The sequence below is a fragment of the Rana temporaria genome, chromosome 3 (genome assembly GCF_905171775.1).
Source record: "Rana temporaria chromosome 3, aRanTem1.1, whole genome shotgun sequence".
Taxonomy (NCBI): Eukaryota; Metazoa; Chordata; class Amphibia; order Anura; family Ranidae; genus Rana; species Rana temporaria.
In genome coordinates, this window is record NC_053491.1 from 383,857,470 (window position 1) to 383,866,814 (window position 9,345).

Here is a 9,345-nt window from a genome sequence, read left to right on the forward strand (position 1 = left end):
GGGAGAGGAGAAGAGACAGCAGAGAGCAAAGGGGTGAATTGGAGAGGAGAGAGACAGCTGAGAGCAGAGGGATGAATTGGAGAGGAGAGAGACAGCTGAGAGCAGAGGGATGAATTGGAGGGGAGAGGATGAGAGAGACAGCTGAGAGCAGAGGGATGAATTGGAGGGGAGAGGAGAGAGACAGCTGAGAGCAGAGGGATGAATTGGAGGGGAGAGGAGGAGAGAGACAGCTGAGAGCAGAGGGATGAATTGGAGGGGAGAGGAGGAGAGAGACAGCTGAGAGCAGAGGGATGAATTGGAGGGGGAGAGGAGGAGAGAGACAGCTGAGAGCAGAGGGATGAATTGGAGGGGAGAGGAGAGAGACAGCTGAGAGCAGAGGGATGAATTGGAGGGGAGAGGAGGAGAGAGACAGCTGAGAGCAGAGGGATGAATTGGAGGGGAGAGGAGAGAGACAGCTGAGAGCAGAGGGATGAATTGGAGGGGAGAGGATAGAGACAGCTGAGAGCAGGGGGATGAATTGGAGGGGAGAGGAGGAGAGAGACAGCAGAGAGCAGAGGGATGAATTGGAGGGGAGAGGAGAAGAGAGACAGCTGAGAGCAGAGGGATGAATTGGAGGGGAGAGGAGAAGAGACAGCAGAGAGCAAAGGGGTGAATTGGAGAGGAGAGAGACAGCTGAGAGCAGAGGGATGAATTGGAGAGGAGAGAGACAGCTGAGAGCAGAGGGATGAATTGGAGGGGAGAGGATGAGAGCGACAGCTGAGAGCAGAGAGATGAATTGGAGGGGAGAGGAGAGAGACAGCTGAGAGCAGAGGGATGAATTGGAGGGGAGAGAAGAGACAGCTGAGAGCAGAGGGATGAATTGGAGGGGAGAGGAGAGAGACAGCTGAGATCAGAGGGATGAATTGGAGGGGAGAGGAGAAGAGACAGCTGAGAGCAGAGGGATGAATTGGAGGGGAGAGGAGGAGAGAGACAGCTGAGAGCAGAGGGATGAATTGGAGGGGAGAGGAGGAGAAGAGAGACAGCTGTAGGCAGAGGGATGAATTGGAGGGGAGAGGAGGAGAAGAGAGACAGCTGAGAGCAGAGGGATGAATTGGAGGGGAGAGAAGAGACAGCTGAGAGCAGAGGGATGAATTGGAGGGGAGAGGAGGAGAGACAGCTGAGAGCAGAGGGGTGAATTGGAGGGGAGAGGAGAAGAGACAGCTGAGAGCAGAGGGATGAATTGGAGGGGAGAGGAGGAGAGAGACAGCTGAGAGCAGAGGGGTGAATTGGAGGGGAGAGGAGAGAGACAGCTGAGAGCAGAGAGATGAATTGGAGGGGAGAGGAGAGAGACAGCTGAGAGCAGAGGGATGAATTGGAGGGGAGAGGAGAAGAGACAGCTGAGAGCAGAGGGATGAATTGGAGGGGAGAGGAGGAGAGAGACAGCTGAGAGCAGAGGGGTGAATTGGAGGGGAGAGGAGAAGAGAGACAGCTGTAGGCAGAGGGATGAATTGGAGGGGAGAGGAGGAGAAGAGAGACAGCTGAGAGCAGAGGGATGAATTGGAGGGGAGAGAAGAGACAGCTGAGAGCAGAGGGATGAATTGGAGGGGAGAGGAGGAGAGACAGCTGAGAGCAGAGGGATGAATTGGAGGGGAGAGGAGGAGAGAGACAGCTGAGAGCAGAGGGATGAATTAGAGGGTAGAGGAGGAGAAGAGAGACAGCTGTAGGCAGAGGGATGGAGAGAGGAGGAACACATGATGAGACTGTCAGAGTGATTTTCTATTCAGCCAGAGCCACCAAATCAGGGCACAGTGCTCATGTGATTGGAGGAGCAGCGCACTGAACAGCAAGTAATCGCGTCCTAGTGGGAGAAGATTGGGACTGCTCCGTGCACTGACAGCCTGCCCATTGCAGATGATCGGACATCACACATCAGGGCAGGCATGCAGCAGCTGGGGGTGCTGGACAGCAGTGCATGAAGAGTGCCCAGGACCCCCCTGAGACCCTGGCAGGACATCTGATGGATGTATCTCTCCTGTAGGAGATACCAGCCTGACACCCACATTGCCTGGCAGCTCTTTGAGTTGGCAGTGCCCAAACCAGAGGCGTGTCTGAGTTTTGCCAGCAGGAATGTGACAGAGAGAAGAAGAAGAGGCATCTATCACCAGGACAATGCCACCTCTCTGACGCCTCTAGTAGCTGTACCCCTCACCAGTGCCCACAGCACCCCATTCCTTCCTGACAAGATGGGCACAGAGTCCTGCATTGCCCTGTGACTGGGCACCACCTGCAGCAGCAGCACTGAGGACTCCTCCAAGTTGATGCCAACTCCTTCCAGGTAGGCTGATGTCTCCAAGCTTGTTTACTGCACAGTGCCAGGTCAGGTCTGTGTTCGGTGGAGCATGCGGGCACCTCTGGAGTGACTAGCTGGCAGGCTGGCACCCTGTGCTGTGGGCTAGAGAAGGTGCAGCTGTAGCAGGCTTTCCTGGCAGGACCAGATGCTCTCTCTGTCTGAGCAGCAGTGCAGAAATCCAGGGATCTTCTCCAGTCATTTGTCACTGCTGCTTTCTCACCCAAGGCAAACATTTCCCTATTTAATGACAGTCCCTCCTTAATGACAAAGTGCATATTGCAGGCCATTTAACCCTTTCACCTGTCCCTACTCAACTGGTGTAAAGCAGCGGGTGCTGGGTGTATTTTACTGGGAGATGTGGATTTTCAAGCTTAGGTGATACACAAGCGGCATACAAAAATAAGGAGGGGGTCATTTACTTAAGAACATACGTTTAACGGTTTAACGCCAATATCAAGACCCCCTGTTCCTTTAAGGGGATTTTTTTTTACCCTTTTGGGTCTATTTTTTTAATCAGACCGGGGAATTTGGCGAAATATTCCTGCGTTCAGTCGCTATGCGTTTTTTTCACGCAAGGTCCATCTATGCGACGACATTCGTGATGTTCCTGCGTGTCCTTCTATCTTGTTCGGTACGTCTGGTTCTGGTGGTTCTTCTTTAGCCAGTTGCATTCAAAAATCCAGATTCCTGTGTCCGAGCCGGGATCGTAATGGGAATCTGGATGCTTAACACGTGTAAAGGCTCTGGTGGAAGCTGTCGATCTTTGACTTATTTGCATGCTAGTTCTGGAACAGTGACATCAAGCCTGTTCACTTGAGCCACAGCCCTGGAATTCGTATGGGACATGTGCGTTACGTCCGCCAGGGCTTAAAATCGCACAGCTTTTGGTGTTGTGATGACACCAGGGCTGTCTTAATGAGAGGGCATACCTGGGCACTGCCCAGGGGCCCCAGCTGTATGGGGGGCCCCTGCACTTTCCCCAAAGCAGCTGGACCTTGAGCCCACGCTGCCCCGAAATTGGGGGCCCCATGATGGTACTGAGAGTGATAGATACACAGACTGCCTCCTACCTTCTTGATGTCTGTTTACCTGAACTGTCATCATTGTAGGTGCCCCAGAGCATTACTTTGCCCAGGGGCCCATGATGCTATTAAGACGACCCTGGATGACACCTGTGTGGTTGGCACTGATGGAAGAAGTCATTCCTTGGCTTGTGCGCCCACTAGCTCTGGGTTAGCAATGCTATGCCTGTTTGCGTCTCAGCGCTGGAATTAGTATGGGACATGTGCGTTACATTTGTAAGAGCCTAACCGCACAGCATTTGGTGTGTGATGAAGTGCCTGTGTGGTTGAGCACTGATGGAAGCAGTCATTCCTTGACTTGTGCACATATAAGTTCTGGATCAGCGATACTAAAAATGTTCACTTGAGTCTCAGACCTGGAATTAGTACAGGGCACGTGCGTCACTTCCATCAGAGCCTGATCACACAGGTCTATAGGTCCTTCAAGCAATTTGGTATACCTGTCCTCAAAAAAAAGCATTGTGCACTAAGAATTTGCTGCAACAGCTGCTTGCAGACTTGTTGCAGCAAGGCATTCAGTGTTCAGATCCTGTAAAAAAGGAAATAATCAGAGATTGAGGACAAATGATTTTCCAGCATCCTGGAAAATCTCAGCCAGCTCAACGCTCATTACCGAATTAGCAACTCCTTCACCATGGCTAGTGGAATATGTACAGCTAGCTAGCAAAGGTTTGCTGCTAAAAAAACTTTGCTCCCTTTAGTAAATGACCCTCTAACATCACGCCACTGCAAATCACTATTGACTACAAACAAAACTCTTCATTATTTTTATATTATATTTATATTTTTTAGCCTAAACATCCTGTTTGGTCAAAACAACTACTGTCATTTCCCCATTCATTACCTTCCTGACATTTTCCTGTTTATTCTCTCCCTGGTTTCCCTGTTTATTCTTTCCCTGTTTTCCCTGTTTTCTCTGTTTACTCTCTCCCTGTTTTCCCTGTTTACTCTCTCCCTGTTTACTCTCTCCCTGTTTACTCTCTCCCTGTTTTCCCTGTTTACTCTCTCCCTGTTTACTCTCTCCCTGTTTTCCCCGTTTACTCTCTCCTTGTTTCCCTGTTTACTCTCTCCCTGTTTACTCTCTCCCTGTTTACTCTCTCCCTGTTTTCCCTCTCCCTGTTTTCCCTGTTTACTCTCTCCCTGTTTTCCCTGTTTACTCTCTCCCTGTTTACTCTCTCCCTGTTTCCCTGTTTACTCTCTCCCTGTTTACTCTCTCCCTGTTTTCCCTGTTTACCCTCTCCCTGTTTTCCCTGTTTACTCTCTCCCTGTTTTGCCTGTTTACTCTCTCCTTGTTTTCCCTGTTTATTGTCTCCCTGTTTTCCCTGTTTATTATGTCCCTGCCATTTCCCTGTTTATTCTCTACATGTAGTTTCTCTGTTTATTCTGTCCCTGTTTTCCTTGTTTATTCTCTCCCTGTTTTCCCTGTTTATTCTCTCCCTGTTTTTCCTGTTTATTCTCTCCCTGCCATTTCCCTGTTTATTCTGTCCCCGTTTTCCCTGTTTATTCTCTACCTGTCCTTTCTCTGTTTATTATCCCCCTGTTTTCCCTGTTTATTCTCTCCCCATCATTTCCCTGTTTATTCTTTCCCTGTTTTCCCTGTTTATTCTCAACTTGTTATTTCTCATTTTATCCTCTCCCGGTTTTCCCTGTTTATTCTCTCCCGGTTTTCCCTGTTTATTCTTTCCCTATCATTTCCCTGCTTATTCTCTCTCTCTCTGGCCTTTCTCTATTTATTTTCTCCCTGTTTTCCCTGTTTATTCTCTCCCTGTCTTTTCACTGCTTATTCTCTCTCTCTCTCTCTGGCCTTTCTCTATTTATTTTCTCCCTGTTTTCCCTGTTTGTTCTCTCCCTGTTTTCCCTGTTTTTTCTCTCCCTGTGATTTCCATGTTCCCTGTTTTCTCAGTATTTTCTTTCCCTATCATTTTCCTGTTTATTCTCTCCCTGTCATTCTCCCTGTCTTCCCTGTTTATTCTTTCCCTAATAATTTTCTAACTGCCATTTCCCCACCTTGATTCCCCTTTACAACCCCTCTACTCATTATTTGTATTCCACATTCCTCCCCCAGCCTATTCCTCTTTTCTCCCCCTCTCTCTGAATTGTCCTTATCTACAATCCAACCCCCCCCAACTCTCTGTAATCTTATTTCCTGTGAACTAAAATTCAAAACATTTTTACTGGTTGTGTCTTTATAAGGACAAACGAGGTTAAGCCCATGGCACAATGAATCTATATTTCATCCAAGCCCCTGGCAATGAGAGGCGAGTAGGATAGAAGTGGGGGTAGATCCTGGGCGATGGGGAAGGGGGGGAGACTGACACACATTAATATGAAGACAATTACCTTAGAGTTTTTTTTTTCATCTCTTAATGAACGGGATGAAATGAGCTCCAATCCACATCTATCCTCCATAAATGATTTATAGATTGGGATTGGATCACTTTAATATCACCGCACAGGAGCATTAAATGATCATCACTTTATGCGTATGGGATTATTTTGTTTCCAGCCACAGTAGACACCTCGAAAGTGAGCAAATTAAGAGCGTTAAGGGATTAATCTCCCCTGTCTTTCATCATTCTTCTAGCGCCGGGCTTTTTCCATGACATGGGGCAGATCTGAGCAGTCTTAAGTCACGCTTAGGTAGGGCTCACGGCATCCCTACTTTGTAAATAAGGCATTGGCGTTTGCCTTAAAATAGTATTGGATTCTGGCACAGCTGATACATTTTCTGACTTGCGGATTTCAGCTTGAAAATGGGGGGCAGCGGAAAATGGCGAAAAATATATGTTAGACATCTATCTACCTGAATTATGTCTATCTTCTTTACTTGACTTACCCTACAACAATAAAAGACTAGCTGGGAAAACCATGAAACCGATGCACTAAAATTTATGAAATGGAAATTTTAGCATATCTTGACCTGGCCACTGCAGTTCTGCAACTACAGGTACTACAAGATCCAACAAGCACTACCTTTTCATTGGGAACCACTTGCTGCTTTTCCTAGCGGGACCTTCCAGTGTCGGTCAGGCTTAGGGCTTTGTAGAGAAGGACACGTTTTAGCATGAATTGCCTCTTCAGTTTTTCCTATTTGTAGATTTAATGCTGCTGCTAGCTAAAGTCAGACTATAAGACAGTCTTTCTCCACCTTTTTAACATGGATCAACCCTTGTAATAACTTTCCGTTCTCTGGGAAAATCTGCTAATAATTACTATATCTATATAATACTATATCGGAAGACTTTCCCTTACTTTGGTGGTCAGTGGGAAGTATGTCTCTTACATTTGTGGTCAGTAGGAAGAATGTCTCTTACAACAGTGGCCAATAAGAAAAGTGTTTCTTACATTGGTGATAAGTGGGAACAACACTCCTGACATTGGTGGTCAGTAAGAAGAAAGTTTTTTACATTGGCGATCAGTAAGAAGAACACTCCTTACATTGATGGCTAGTTGGAAGTATGTTTCTTACATTTGTGGTCAGTAGAAAGAATGTTTCTTATTGTAGTAGTCAATAGGAAGAGTGCTTCTTAGGCCTCGTACACACGACTGAGTTTCTCGGCAAAAACCAGAAAGAAACTTGCTGGGAGATATTTTTTTGCCGAGGAAACCGTTCGTGTGTACATTTTCGTCGAGGAAACTGTCGAGAAACTCGACGAGCCAAAAAGAGAGCAAGTTCTCTATTTCCTTTACGGGAATTGAGAAAATTGGCTTGTCGAGTTCCTCGACAGCCTAACAAGGAACTCAACGAGGAAAACGATGTGTTTCGCCCGTCGAGTTCCTCGGTCGTGTGTACGAGGCTTCACATTGCTGGTCATTGGTAAGAACACTCCTTACACTGGGAGTCGGTGAGAAGAATGTCTTTTACATTGGTGGTCCGTGAGAAGATTGCTTCTTATATTTGTGATCAGTGAGATGAACACTCCTTACATTGTTGTCCAGTGAGAAGAATGTGTCTCACATTTGTGGTCAGTAGGAAGAATGTCTTTTACAGTAGTGGTCCAAGGGAAGAGTTCTTCTTACGTTGGTGGTCAGTGGGAAGAAGGTCTCTTAGAGTAGTGGTCCAAAGGAAGAGTTCTTCTTACATTTGTGGTCAGTAGAAAGAATGTCTCTTACAGTAGTGGTCAATAGGAAGAGTGCTGCTTACATTGGTGGTCAGGGGGAAGAACACGTCTTACGTTTGGTGGTCAGTGAGAAGAATATATTTTACATTGGTGGTCAGTGGGAAGAATGCTTCTGAAATTGGTGGTCATTGGGGTCATTGGGAAGAACACTCCTTGATGGCCAGTGGGAGGAATGACATTCTTTCAGATAGGTATAAAGATCACTGGTGTCAATAATTACTTATCTGAGAGGCAGCAATCGATGATTGCTCAAGGAACCCTTAGCAACCTCTGAGAAGACTCGGATTCCTCTGAACCCTGGTTTAGGAAGGCTGCTCTTATTAGTTACCATAGGTAGATAGATAGATAGATAGATAGATAGATAGATAGATAGATAGATAGATAGATAGATTTTTCATTTGCAATAATCTTTCCTACTGGGATGACAATTGCTACTTATCATTAATTCTTCAGTCTAGGTTCAGACTATTGCAATGTGTATGCCAGCCTTAGGGATCGGATGAGGAACTACCACTCCCATCTTCTGCTATCTTTCTTTCTCCAGATCAGCTCAGACTGTCGTCATGCGTACTCACAGCCTTAAGAATCGGATGAGGAACTGTTCCCATCCTGAGCTACCTGTCTTTCTCCTTTTATAGATTTAGACTATCATAATGTAACAATCAGCCTTAGGGATTGAAAAAGGAACGACTAATCCTCAGAATTTCATATTTTTCTGCCATATGCTTTCCCAGCCAGGCAGAGATAAGAATACCAACAAACCAAAACCAACTACAAGACTCAGCATGCGCTCCATTCTTCTGAATGTTTAACCTAGTTAGCCTTAAACTGCAGTATTGTAAGAAGGGCTTAGGGGGTCTGTTGAAGAACCACTACTCCCGGCATGCATTGCATACTGTTATTTTATTATACTGTCGCCTTGCCATTTACCAACTACATTCAGGTTGTACTAGCGTGGGCTTATGCCTGCAGATCTCCAACTGTTGCGGAGTCACAAATAACATTCATTGTTTTGTTTTTGTATTTCAATATGTTTGCCTGATTACTTCCTGATAAATCGTATAATAGTTTGGCGTAAGCAAGGCTAAAGGGTCTGACGAAGAACTACAAATCCCAGCATGCATGGCTTTTCATCCATAATTGTGCAGTCTGTAGCAGGAAAACAGACTAGACAATTGTTGATAAATAAGTCTTGCCTTACACAACAGATAATTTGTAGTATTCAACTGAAAAATTCAAGATCTGCCCAACCCCGCTCTGATCAAGTTTGTATTCCATATCCAATGATCATCCCATCTGGTATTAATTTGCTGAAAGCAAAAGTAAAAATATCTTCAACCAAAACAGAAGCTTGTTATTTGCTCTTTTTTAAAAAAAAAACCTGAGCTGCCTGCACCTATCGGTTGCAAGAATTCTAAAAGCTGCCTAGCGTATGTCAAGCCTAACGCATGTTTTTACAGGTTTTTAATGCGTTTGCTGCACCAGTAACACGTGTGGTTGATGAAAGTGGAGTCCAATGTTGTTGTTAGCTGGATAATGTCAAACAGTCCGCAGGCATTTCAAGATAATTGAGATTGACTAAAACTCTCACTGAGTTCTGAGGATACTCAATTCCCAGGTGACCCAACAACTGTTCTAGCTGTAGTGAGCTGGGGGGGGGGGGGGGGGGGCTTTATTTGTTCCTGGATTTGCTGGTGTCACCCTTCAACTGTGCCTGCCACACCCGAACCAACCTGGAGAGAAGACATATGTATCATGTCATCAAAAGGGTGTACAGTACATGGGTTGTTCATCTGAGACATGTTCATGTGTG

At 46.1% G+C, this 9,345-nt stretch overlaps 1 protein-coding gene across 2 annotated transcripts in view; it reads left to right on the top strand.

Moving 5' to 3' along the window:
• The first annotated feature begins 1,697 nt into the window (after positions 1-1,697).
• CHRM2 (cholinergic receptor muscarinic 2) overlaps positions 1,698-9,345 on the top strand; it is a 277,488-nt gene continuing 269,840 nt past the window's right edge. The window contains exon 1 of one of the 2 annotated variants that reach the window (XM_040345683.1): positions 1,698-2,314. The gene's annotated coding sequence lies outside the window, so the exon portion shown is untranslated. The remainder of the gene's footprint in view (positions 2,315-9,345) is intronic. The other variant, XR_005748038.1, reaches the window with a different exon arrangement.